Source organism: Herpailurus yagouaroundi, unplaced genomic scaffold, assembly GCF_014898765.1.
Source record: "Herpailurus yagouaroundi ecotype Mexico unplaced genomic scaffold, PumYag 166, whole genome shotgun sequence".
Classification (NCBI taxonomy): domain Eukaryota; kingdom Metazoa; phylum Chordata; class Mammalia; order Carnivora; family Felidae; genus Herpailurus; species Herpailurus yagouaroundi.
In genome coordinates this window covers 21,491,387-21,504,060 of record NW_024412407.1, presented here as the reverse complement: position 1 = coordinate 21,504,060, position 12,674 = coordinate 21,491,387, and the positions used below count along the sequence as shown (strand labels likewise).

At 37.7% G+C, this 12,674-nt stretch overlaps 1 protein-coding gene across 2 annotated transcripts in view; it reads left to right on the top strand.

Moving 5' to 3' along the window:
- Positions 1-12,674, top strand: part of STK38L (serine/threonine kinase 38 like) — an 86,483-nt gene that overhangs the window by 20,635 nt on the left and 53,174 nt on the right. The window lies entirely within an intron of this gene.

Here is a 12,674-nt window from a genome sequence, read left to right as displayed (position 1 = left end):
GATGTAATTATATATGAGTTATGTGTAAGGTGTTTAGGTTGAAATGTTCAGCAGACAGCCAGAAATACGAGACAGCGGGTTGGATGAAAAGATAGGGTGTGTTAATCATCTATGGAGAGTATTGCTTAAAGGAAGGGGAAGGGATGAGCTGTCTCTGAGAATTCAAAGACATTTGAGGTTCAAGGACTGGCTTTCATAGATAGCTTCTGATAGATAAATCTGAAGAGACCCTGGTATTCGTGTTGATTGAAATTACTTTAAAAAGTAATTTTTCTTTTGGTGATAAAAGGCATGTCGAGTTATTTTAGGAAATTAGAAAATTCAAAAAGGTCTAGAGGAAAAAAAGATGACCATTAACAGTACTTTGATTGGTTTTCTTTCTGGTCTTTTTCTTATGTATATAAAGGAATAGGAAATATATACAAATGTATGTATATGTGTGATACATATACATATATATGATTGTGTACTATTATATGCTTTTGTAGCTTGCTTTTTTCATTTAACATTGCATTATGGTAATTTCCCCGTGTCATGAATGGCTGCTTAAAAATCCTATTCTAGGGGCCCCTGGGTGGCTATTGGTTAGGTGTCTGACTCTTGATTTCAGCTCAGGTCATGAGCTTGAGCCCCAAGGGGGCTCTGTGCTGTCAGTGTGGAGCCTGCTTAGAAATCTCTTTCCCTCTCTCTTTGCCACTCCTCTGCTCTCTCTCTCTCTCTCTCTCTCTCTCTCTCTCTCTCTCCTTCTCAAAATAAATAATAAATACACTTAATACTCTTCTTAAAGAACTACATTTTTTCATCATGTGAAAAAATCACATTATTTAATCACAATTCTATTGTTGAACATTTAGATTGTTTCCAAAATTTTTTGGTTTTATTAATAATAATACAGTAAACTTCTGTGAAATACGTACTCGAGCTGTTACTTAGACATGAGCTCTCTGAAAGTTGAGACCTCTGTATCCCTGGCACGTAGGAGATGGACACAGTAGTTGCTTAATTTTTTTTTTTAACGTTTTATTTATTTTTGAGACAGGGAGAGACAGAGCATGAACAGGGGAGGGTCAGAGAGAGGGAGACACAGAATCCGAAACAGGCTCCAGGCTCTGAGCTGTCAGCACAGAGCCCGACGCGGGGCTTGAACTAACGGACCGTGAGATTGTGACCTGAGCCGAAGTCGGCCGCTTAACCAACTGAGCCACCCAGGTGCCCTAGTAGTTGCTTAATTTTAAAAATTGTTATTGACAGAATGAAAGAAGACTATTAAATACTCATTTCCTCTTAATTCTAATTCCATGTATACTCAGGAACTGTCCATATAAGTCTGGATGTAATGAGAGTATTGGCCATGTATGGCCATAAACAGGAATTTTTACTTCTGTCACAGTTATATTTGTCATTCTACATTAATAAATTTGTATTCTGGGGCACCTGGGTGGCTCATTTGGTTAAGCATCTGACTTCAGCTCAGGTCATTGATCTCACACTTCGTGAGTTTGAGCCCCATTGCAGGCTCTGTGCTGATAGCTCAGAGCCTGGAGCCTGCTTCAGATTCTGTGTCTCCCTCTCTCTCTGCCCTTCCCCTGCTCATGCTTGCTTTCTCTCTCTCTCTCTCTCTCTCTCTCTCTCTCTCTCTCTCTCTCAAAAATAAACATTAAAAAATTTTTTTTAAATTTGTATTCTGATTTCTGTTGGGTCTTATGTTAATTTTTGTTTGCTTCTAAAAGATGGAGCTACCTTATTGACGCTGATAAAAGTCAGAGTTCTGAGCCTATAAGGCTTGTGGATTGGGCCTGGGTTGTGGTAAATTACCCACAACCAGTTCAACTAACTGTTGAACTAACCACATTAGTTCAAGGTAATGAATGCTACCCTGTCAAGAGCCCTCTGAAGAAGACTGTCTGATAGCCTTCACCTTGTAGAGACCCATGACAGTACCACATTTCCCCATTTGAACCCCTGTGATACCCTGAAAAAATAGACATTTGACTCTTTTCAAATAATATTTTAACATATTTGAGATACAAAGACATTGTGTTCAATGACTTTTTCCTTAAAAATATATTTCACTGTCCCCCAGAAGTTAGTTTCCAAGAATAGTGTATGCAAAAGTTTATGATAGTCATCTAATCATAAAGAGTTTTAAAAATAAATGTGCAGTGTTTATATTTTTTCTTTCAAAGAACATTATCATGTTCCCCCCGCCTATGGTAAGAAAAGCATATTATGAAGAATTTTCCAGATTCAGTTCATAGATTCATTGTACCTAGGGAAAACTTGAGTAGAAAATTAGAGAATTTCTTATTTTATCACAAGACTAATAGAAAAACCTTTTAACTGAGAGATCTGATTTGAAACCTAGGTTTTTGTGTTGGAGGCTTCTGTTGAACTCTACCTATATCAAATAAGACCCTCTGCCTATTAGTCTACCATGACCCTAAAAGCTGGAGAAATATTTCTTTAGATCCTATCTAGATCTTTTCTGTTGTGCTTTATGCCTACTTCATGATTTGCCCTTACCACAGTAAAGCGGTATCCGTGTTCCTACAACACAGAATGAGCATTCACTTAGTCCCTAAGCGTTCTATTTGGTTATGGGTTTTGATTGAGACTGTCCAGGGTCTTGTCTTGGACAGGTCAGTTACCAGAGACTTAGACATCTAAAATCTTTTACTAGACTGTTTTTCTCCTGCTCTGACCTGAGTCTTGGGGGTAATATTGTATCCAGTGTGACCTCCATATAAAATGTTTCCCTATTTGTGTTATATGAAACACAAGTCCTAAAAGAATCAATTACTGTGTGATTCACCGTGTTAAAAGATTCCAGATCACAGAGTTTGGGAAGTTCTGATGGTTCTTTAGGAGATTTACTTGTTTAATCCATTATTCCCCCAATTTATTTCACTCTTAGAAGCCATTTTTCTTCAGACATTTAAGAAGAAGTGTTTTGTAGAACACACGTGGACAAAAGATGCTTTATATCATTACTTTGTTTTTTTTTCTGCTTGTGAATGAGTTTGACTCCATTGTAAATTTTCAGGATTTTTTCTGTTGCAGATTTTAAGTCATTTCTTACGTTCTTTATTCTAGTTACTTTCTTAGTCTGAAATGTCTACATTGTTTCAATGATGGATGCATTATGTAGACTTACCCACAACTCTTCTAAAAGGAATATATTAAATTGTTTTTGTTTAAATTTAAAGTGTGTCAGTAGGAGAACATAAGAGAACATACAGTGTGGGGTGCCTGGGTGGCTCACTTGGTTAAGCATCCGACTTCGTCTCAGGTCATGATCTCGTGGTTCATGAGTTGGAGCCCCACGTCTGGCTCTATGCTGACAGCTTGGAGCCTGGAGCCTGCTTTGGAATCTGTGACTCCCCCCCTCTCTCCGTCCCCTCCCCAGCTCATGCTCTGTCGCTGTCTCTCAAAAAATAAATAGACATTTAAAAAAATTAAAAAGAAAAAGAGAACATACAATGTATCTGTGCAGTGTAAGGAAAAATAATGAAATAACCCCCTAAGTAATTTCTAGGGAGGTTAAGAAATATAACTTTGCTAGTATCCCAGAAGCTTCCCTTATGCCTTTCCTTCTCTCAGTGGTAAACCACAGTTGTCTTTAATTTTTGGTAAGCGTCCCCTTGCTTTACTTATAGTTTCACCACCTAGAAATCTATCCCACTGAGTGAATATTATTTTTTAGGTTTGCTTGTTTCTGAACTTTATATATTTGGAAACACATGGTGCGTATTTTATGACTTGCTGCTTTTCCCCCCAACTTTATGTTTCCGAGGTTCATCCATGTAGTGGTACTTTGCCTATTTTCTCTGTTGTATAGTTTTCAATTATATAAATATACTACAATATTTGTTGTTGTTGTTGTTCCACTTCTGTTGATTGTCATTGTGTTGTGTTTTGTTTTGTTTTGTTTTGTTTTCTTATCTGTAAGAACAGTGCTCCAGTGGCCATTGTTAAGTAATGCCCCCTGTACCACATGTGTATCTTTTTGGCATATGTCTGGGAGTGCAATTGCTTGGTCATTGGGTGTGTTCCACTTTACTGAGTAGTATCAAACTGTTCTCTTAATCAGTTGTTCCTTCTCCAGCAGAGGATGAGCGTTCCTATTCTACTTCCTCAGCAACAATAGATATTGACAGCCTTTTAAGTTTTTGCTGATCTAGGGGCATGAAATGATACCTCATTGGGGTTTTAATTTTCATTTCCTTGATTAGAATTGTAGATGAGCATCTTTCTTTATGTTTATGGACCATTTGTGTTTTGCGTTCTGTGAAATTCCTATTGAGGTTTTTGCTCACTTTTCATTTTCTTATTTGTGTTTTTTTAATTGATTCATAGAAATTATTCATGTATTTAATATACACTCATATTGGTTCGAATAGTGCCTAATACATAGTAAGAACTATTTAAGAATAGCTATTAATATTATATTACCCTTGCTATATTTGACTCTTTGTTTTTAAGTGTTGCAAATACCTTCTACTAGTTGGTGGCGTATTTTTCATTCTATGATGCTAGTGTGGTTTTTTCTACCTTAGTATTTTAATGTTTATAAATTTTAATATGTATGAGTTAAGTTTTTTACAAAATCTTGAATACATATTCATTAACCATGGCACATTCATGGCGCATGTTATATTTCATAAACTAATTTTTCAATCTTCAGTACTATTTTTTTTGTTGTTGCTGTTGTTTTTTTATTAACCCCAGGGAAAATTAAGCTATTTAATCCTCTACTTGAATTACTGTAGTTTTATTTTCTTTATTGTGGCCTAGTTATAGATGCATCTGTCTCTCCAAGTGTAACGTGTTTATTTTGAATACAAAATATTTTTGGCTTCATAATTACAAAAGTTTAATACTAGTAACTTAGAGATGGCTTGAAATCTGTAACAGTTGCCCATAAGATAATTCAGATGAATCCTAAACTATTATTAGAGTTGAGTCCTTATGATGTTAAATCACAGACTTAAGTTCTTTGAAATATGTAGCTTGCTGACCAAACTGTCAGTGTATTATTTTCTTTAGGTTAGTGGCAGTTCAGAGCTCTAATGATCTTTCGGTAGATTTTCTGCATGCTGGAGGATGGCAAATGGACATGTTAAGAGTATAATTTGTCAAGTTAACAACAGTGGTGATAGAAATGGTAATAATAGTTTCTTCAAACTGACCACTTAACTATGTTAAGTCACAAGGACCCCTTTGATTGATGAAAAAACAAAGACTCAATGAATTTACTTCTCCAAGATCACACAGCTAACAAGAGTAGCATCACGGATTCACTCAGGCAGTCTTGTTGCAGAGTCTTAGAAGTAGATTCATAAGATATATAGCAATTGGTATCTGAAGAAGTACTAATTAATTTTTAGTTTAAGAGAAGAATTCACCTAAACCTTTTTTTTTTTTTTAAGTTTATTTATTTTGAGAAAGAGAGTGTGTGAGTGTGAGGGTTGGGGGGTGGTGCAGAGAGAGAATTCTAAGCAGGCTCCACGCTGTCAGTACAGAGCCCCCCCACTCAGTCCCATGACCTGTGAGATCATGACCTGAGCCGAAATCAAGAGTTGGACGCTTAACCGACTGAGCCACCCAGGTGCCCCCCTAAAACTTTTGTTTTTTAATGTGATAGTGAAAGAATGGGACACATTTTCCATGTGGTAGATGGGTTCAAGTACTTTTAGGTTAAGAGAATTTTCCTCCTCATAATCTTTATTTTGGATTTAAAACATTCTCATTGGTTCATGAAACAATTTTCTTTAGGTTGCTGTTATTGCTTTGGCTATTTCAGATATGATTTTCATGCAGCTGTGGTTTCTTTATTCATTTAACTCTAGATCAGGTACTTAGGTAAGTTAAGGTCAGTACATTTCCTCTAAAAATCTTAGGGTTAAAACAAGGTATAGCTCCTTGCCCATTCTGTTTTGAGTAGAATTAGCACAGAGTTGGGACAACCATGTATAGGAGGCAGAGTTAGTACTGAGGTGATCGGCTGTAGGGTATTATGCTGATGACTCAGCTAGGGTGTGTATCTTAATGGAAAAGTTTTAAAACTTTGCTATGGGATTTAAATGTTAAGCTTTTTCCTCTACTGCTTCCCTGTCAAGGACAGACTAAGAAGGTAGCTCTTTTCCCGCCCTTGTATGGTCATAATAAAGGATTGCAAATTAATTAGCCACATTCAAGGCATCACACAGATTGAATTCCATATTTGTCTTGGAGGGAAGTCCAGACTTCTGTTTAGGGTCATTGAATCTGTGCTTTGTGAGACTGGGTGCAACTTCCTTGTATTCAAGGGCAGAATCATCTTGTCAACAGCCAGATGCCTTACAAGATGTAAGTCACTTGGAAGAAAGGAATCCCCCAGTTTTTAGTTTAGTTTAGTTTTTTTAGTTTTTTTGTTTCTCCCTCCCCCCCCCCCCCCCCCCCCCGTTTTTTTTTACTACCTCTGCTCCAGATACACATAGTGAATCAGAATTATTGCACCTGCTTGCTACTTGGGAGTAGATTCTGTGAGGATTAATTGTAGACATTGTTTTCTCTGTGGGCTGAGGACAGAAACTTGCTCTTTAACCTTTTCCCAAGTCTCTGATAAGTACTGAAAACTTTGGAAATTGAATGTGGACTGTAGAAGAAACAAATAAGTATTGGGAAAACAAAATAAATGCACACATTAGAAATTTTAAAAATGCTATCTTCTAAATTAGCTCCTTTTATGATTTGAGGTGAGGTAGCCTTGATGTGTCAAAAAGAAACTTTACTGGCTTTTTTTTTTTTTTTTTAAGTAGAACCTCATGACCTTTAGGCTATATTGACAAAACCATTTTGTGTTTGATTTGATTTGATTTTTTTTTAAAACAATGGTGGGGCGATTTGATACTTTGCTGATTCCCATGGAGTGGTTATGATTTTTTTCATGGAACAGGTCCAGCATAAGAGGTAGAGCCATAGAGACTCTGAACTAGGAGCCTGACTTGATGGTTCCATTTCTAAATGTGTTACCTTAGGCAAGTCTTGTCAACTTTCTGAACCTCAGGTTTTTCACCTTTGAAACAGGGATAATAATACCTGTCTACCCACCTCACGGTTTGTGAGAGGCAGTCATTCCTGCATGGTGGCAAAAAGTTCTGGGCTACTGAGTTTAACAGGCTTGTTTTGGTTATATAACATTGGATAATGTTACACACATCTTTTCTGAGCCCTATTTTTTTCCACTGCAAAATGGCAGTAACTTTATGTACCCCTTCTTAGGGTTACTGTGAGGGTCAAGATCAAATGGTATAGATTGAGTGTGTATATATGTATAAAGTATATATAAAATGTTAAGCCTATTATCTGGCACATAATTAATGTTCAGTTACTTGTGAATTACATATTCTTATTTTTGTCAATGACATTTGGGATGATATTAACATTTTTAAAAGTTACAGGTTTGGAGTAGAATAAAATTTATAAGTTTTAATGTTTAATACCACAGACTGCTGAGAAAATCTGAAATTATAAGAAGGTAGTAATTAAAGGGCACAATTTTCTAATTTGAGTAACAGTCAGTAACAGCAGGACATTGTCTAGATGATCTACTTTTCTGTGCTTTACTTTTTATTTTTATTCAACTAAAGATAATGGTTTCAGGAAAAATATTACTTTTGTTTTGTAAAACTTGGAACAAAATTTATATGGCTTGTAGTACCTAGTACTGATGAGTACTTCTAACACTTTTCTTAGAAGTACCCTTCTCGGTTCTTAAAAGATACTATGTAATATATATGGGAAAAAAGTCTTCTATTATAGTCTACACATAGGAGTAGTCTAACTTTTAAATAACAACAAATTAACTATCCACTCTATGATTTTAAGAAATAACAGAGAGGATCATTGCTGATATTGTCTACAAATCTGGGGGGATGATGGGAGGGTTAGAGAGGGGCATAAAAATCACCTGAAAAAGAATTTCCATCTTCCCTTACTTAGGCTTTCTATCAAATCATTGCCAATATCCAGTGAGCAGAGACTTAACCACTGGTACCATGTGACCCTGTGTGTTTCATAAGTTCATTAAAACTTGTCACATTCAACACATAACCCACATTTATTAAGCACCTCCTATGTGCTACGCACTGTGCTTGAAGCTGGTACCCCACCAGTGATAAATAGATATTATTTCATGCTGTAGCTTGTATATTATCTTGAAAGCTCGTGCGGGGGCGGGGAGGGGCTGGGGAATATAGTAGAATATCTAAAACCTGCATTTCTAAAGCTGTAACAATATCTCAGTGATGTCCACTAATACTGCCTTGGATCAAGCGTCATCATGTCTTGCTGGACCATTGTAGTTACCTTGTAACAGCTAGGTGAGCGTCCCTCCCTTCTTTGACTCCCTCCTTTGTTCCCCAAACACCACGAACCACCACCGAATCTATACTCCTGCTCCAGCAGTTTGTCTAAAGTGTAGATTGGATTGCATCATTTCCAGGCTTACAATCTTTAAAATGGCTTCCTTATCACTTTTCAAGATACCATCCAAATTCCTTGGTATAACATTGATGCTTCTTTTCGGTCTGGTCCCTACTTTCTTAGCCAGTGTCCTCTCCTGTCACATAACTTTCTCTCTCCTTCTACATATAAGATTATTTACAATTCCCTGCTCTCTCACCCTGTGAAGGCCTTTGGCATTTTCAGCTCCATCATCACTATCTTCTTACCCATTGTATTGTCATTTGTTTATACATCTCTCTCATGATTCAATTGGATCTGGAAAACAGGGATTCTGTGTCATTTAACTTTGTATTCTGCCCACATGTAGCACTGCCTGGCACATCATACACATTCCCTAAATGTTTGTCAATAAGTAAATAAATGAGGGATCAAAGATACTCCCAGTTGGCCATAGTGTATCATTAATAACGTTTGCAGTTTTTTTTTTTCATTTATTTTATTTTTTTTAATTTAGCAAGTTAGCATATAGTGCAACAATAATTTCATCAGGTTCCTTAATGCCCCTACCCGTTTAGGCCACCCCTCTCCTGCAACCCCTCCAGTAACCCTCTGTTTATAACATTTGCAGTTCTTAATTGTATTATACAGGAACGGCAAGTCAGTTTTATAAACCCAATAATCATGTTATAGTTAAAAGGGAACTTAATATTATCTCATCCAACCCTTTCATTTTTTTCAGATGGGTAAACTTAACACTGAAGACACTTGAGTGACTAAGATCAGGGCACACAGCTGACTAGTGGTAGCGTCAGGACCAACCCTGGCCTGTCTGATCCCCCTGCCATATACGGGTCTAACACATTGCAATGGGGCAGGACTTTTAACATGGTAAAAATTAAATAATTTATTTTAGGTTTTTTTTCCTAAAAAATTATTATGGAAGAGTTTAAATGTATACCCAAGGAGAGTATAATGTCTCCCCATGTAGCATCACCAGCTTAAACAGTTATCAAATCGTAACCAGTTCTGTTTCATCTGTACCCCCACCTACTCCCTTCATATTTATTTTGCAGCAAATCCTTGATGTGATGTTATTTCATCTGGAAATATTTTAGTATGTATGGGATATGTTTTTTAGGCCTTTAAATATATATCTATATAGATGTCTCTGGTATTCTGGGAAGTCATGATACTTCAAACAAAATAATGAAGCCTCACTGCGGACCTTGGTGCCCCCCTCCCCGGTGAGTGGTGGTCTTCTGCCCTGCTTCTCTCTCCATGCTCTACCCAGCTATTCCCAGGGCCGCTCATTCACTGCCCCCTTCTCTCTGACATCCTTTGTCCCTGGAGAGTTGTGCTTTTTTATTGAAACTCTGTTAGATGGAGGTGTAAGGAAGACAGGAGACGGTGACAATATTAATAAGGAAAATAGTAGAAAATAAGATACCCTATGGTGTTATGAATTGTAAACATATGCAGTTATACAGAGAAGTATAAGGAACGTTCACGTGTCTGCAGCACAGATATTATTATTTTGCCAAATTTGCCTTGGATTTTATTTAAGTACCAAATACTATAGAGTTTGAGATGCCTTTTATCCTCCTTCCCAGAAATAACCATTATCCTGGATACAGAATTTTTATCATGTTCTAGTGCACGTACAACCGGTTCCAGTGTGGTACATCGAGTAGTGTCCTGCCTTTTGACCTCTTCCATTTGTACCTTCCATTTGACCTTTACCTCTTCCATTTGACCTTCACCACTCCTTTTTAAAATTTATTTTTATTTTTTATTTTAGAGAGAGTGTGTGAGCAGAGGAGAGGGCAGAGGGAGTGAGAAAGGGGAAGGTGAGAGAGAGAGAAAGAGAGAGAGAGAGAGAGAGAGAGAGAGAATCCCAAGCAGGCTCCAGGTTCAGTGCATAGCCCAAAGCAGGACTCTATCCCATGACCCTAGGATCATGACCTGAGCCGAAATCAAGAGTCAGGCACCCTTGACCTTCACAACTCTTAAAGTATATGGGGAACTATATAGAGTATTTATTTCACTTCTAAAAATTCACAACCCACCAACCTTCCCAGTTTCACTTAATAAAAGCTGTAGGGTATCAAGTGAAGTAATGTTTTATGATTTGCAATGTATCTGATTAGAAATGGAGTTCTGAGGCTCGTGTGTGAAAACGTTCACACCCTGCTGTGTTCTCTGCTTAATTTAAAGTACTAATAATTACCTTTAAGGAGTATAAACAGCATGAAGAACTGGAAGGAAAGAATTTCAGAGGGTTAGATAGTCTTAACTACCTGATTTTAGTGAAACTGCCTTAATACCAAATGACAGGTAAGTTTTCTACTCATTTTCAAAGAAAATGCCCTTCCTAAATACCCAAATAGTGCTTGCTGGCATGTCAGTGTGGTAAAGAAACTACTCAGATGCCTTGCTTTGCATTATCTAATAATGATTTTAAAATTAATTAACTTTGGAGTTTGCGTATGATTTAAATTAAAAAAAAAAAAAAGGTTCCTTCCACCCTAATTCCTCCCAACCAATATTCCCAGCTTATGTTTAGCAGTGTTTTTTTTTTTTTTTTCCCCTCCTCTTGGAAGGAGATACTGTGTTCATCCTTTTTATTCAAAAAAAAAAAAAAAAAATTTTTTTTTTTTTTTTTTTTAAACAAGTCTAGTGCCGGTAAAATTTTCTGACTCAATAATTTTGGAAAGAGCTACCTCTTTCCACAAATAGATGAGCCCCCATACTAGGTCTTCTGTGTGAACTAGTAAATTTCCATGATGTTAGGAGACTGGGTGGAGGTTTTCGTGGAGCACGTGTTATGGAGTGGGGACTTTTCAGGTCGCATATGGGAGAATAGGATAGGGTTCTGGTACCAAGTAGCCCCTGGAGCCACCAAGTATCTGGAGGGGTTTTCCATTGGGTTTATCTGGTGCTGGCCATGGTTCGAGCATATCATGTGGAGTAGCTACAGCAAGAGCATTGGGAGATGCTTGCCTGGAGGGTATCTGCCCTTTTATTAGGGTGCTGCAAGTTTGGAACCAAATTGAGATCATCACTATTTTTCCTCACATGGGCTTTTAAAAAAATCGATGTCATTACATTTTGATTACTGTGCAGCATTCAGGTAAGCTAGAGCTGAGCTACCCAACTTACTAGTTTCCGTTGGGCACGGCAGCCTACAGCGATCTTTCCCGTTCTGAAGCACTGTTTATATCAGAAAGGCCCACTCAAGCTTATTTGTCACATGCACTAATTGTTTCTGTGAGTTAGTCTTGCTTTTTTCAAAAATAATATGGGATCTGGGGTGCCTGGGTGGCTCAGTTGGTTAAGTATCTGTCTCCTGATACCGGCTCAGGTCATGATCTCATGGTTGTGCGATCGAGCCCTGCGTTGGGCTCTGTGCTGACAGCTTGGAGTCTGCTTGGGATTCTCTCTCTTCCGCTCTCTGCTCCTCCCCTGCTTGCTCATGCACATGCGTGCTCTCTCTCTCTCTCTCTCTCTCAAAATAACTAAAAACTTAATAAAATATATTATGGGATCTTAAAGTGCTCATGTCATCTCTCTCACTATTTGGGTCTCTTCCTACCTGCAGAGGGTCTCATGTATAGGAGGTGATAATGATGCCAAGTATTTGCCAGTGGAACTATTAGCTTAGCTTGTTTCTTCTATTTTTCTATCTTTGGTCATCCTGAAGCCCTGTCTTGCAAACACCACTTCCTAGGTTTGTTGAATATCTTATTTTGTTTTCTGTAATCAATAACAGACACTGTAAGTTTGGATGCTGCTTTTTAAAAGGGTCAGTAAAAACCTTAACCTTCAATCTGGATACTTGTCCCCCAGGTGGCAGAAATACCTTGGCAGAAAACCAAAATCAAAATGGTAATTTGAAGCCATAGGCTGATGCTGGGTTAGTTTAAACCATATTTTTTCCTCTTTCCAAAAAGAAGATACCTGGTTAAAATCCGAACAATATTTTTTTTATTTTTTTTTAACGTTTATTTATTTTTGAGACAGAGAGAGACAGAGCATGAACGGGGGAGGGGCAGAGAGAGAGGGAGACACAGAATCGGAAGCAGGCTCCAGGCTCTGAGCCATCAGCCCAGAGTCCAACGCGGGGCTTGAACTCACAGACTGCGAGATCGTGGCCTGAGTTGAAGTCGGACGCTTAACCGACTGAGCCACCCAGGCGCCCCCCCCCCAACAATATTTTTAGTTGAACT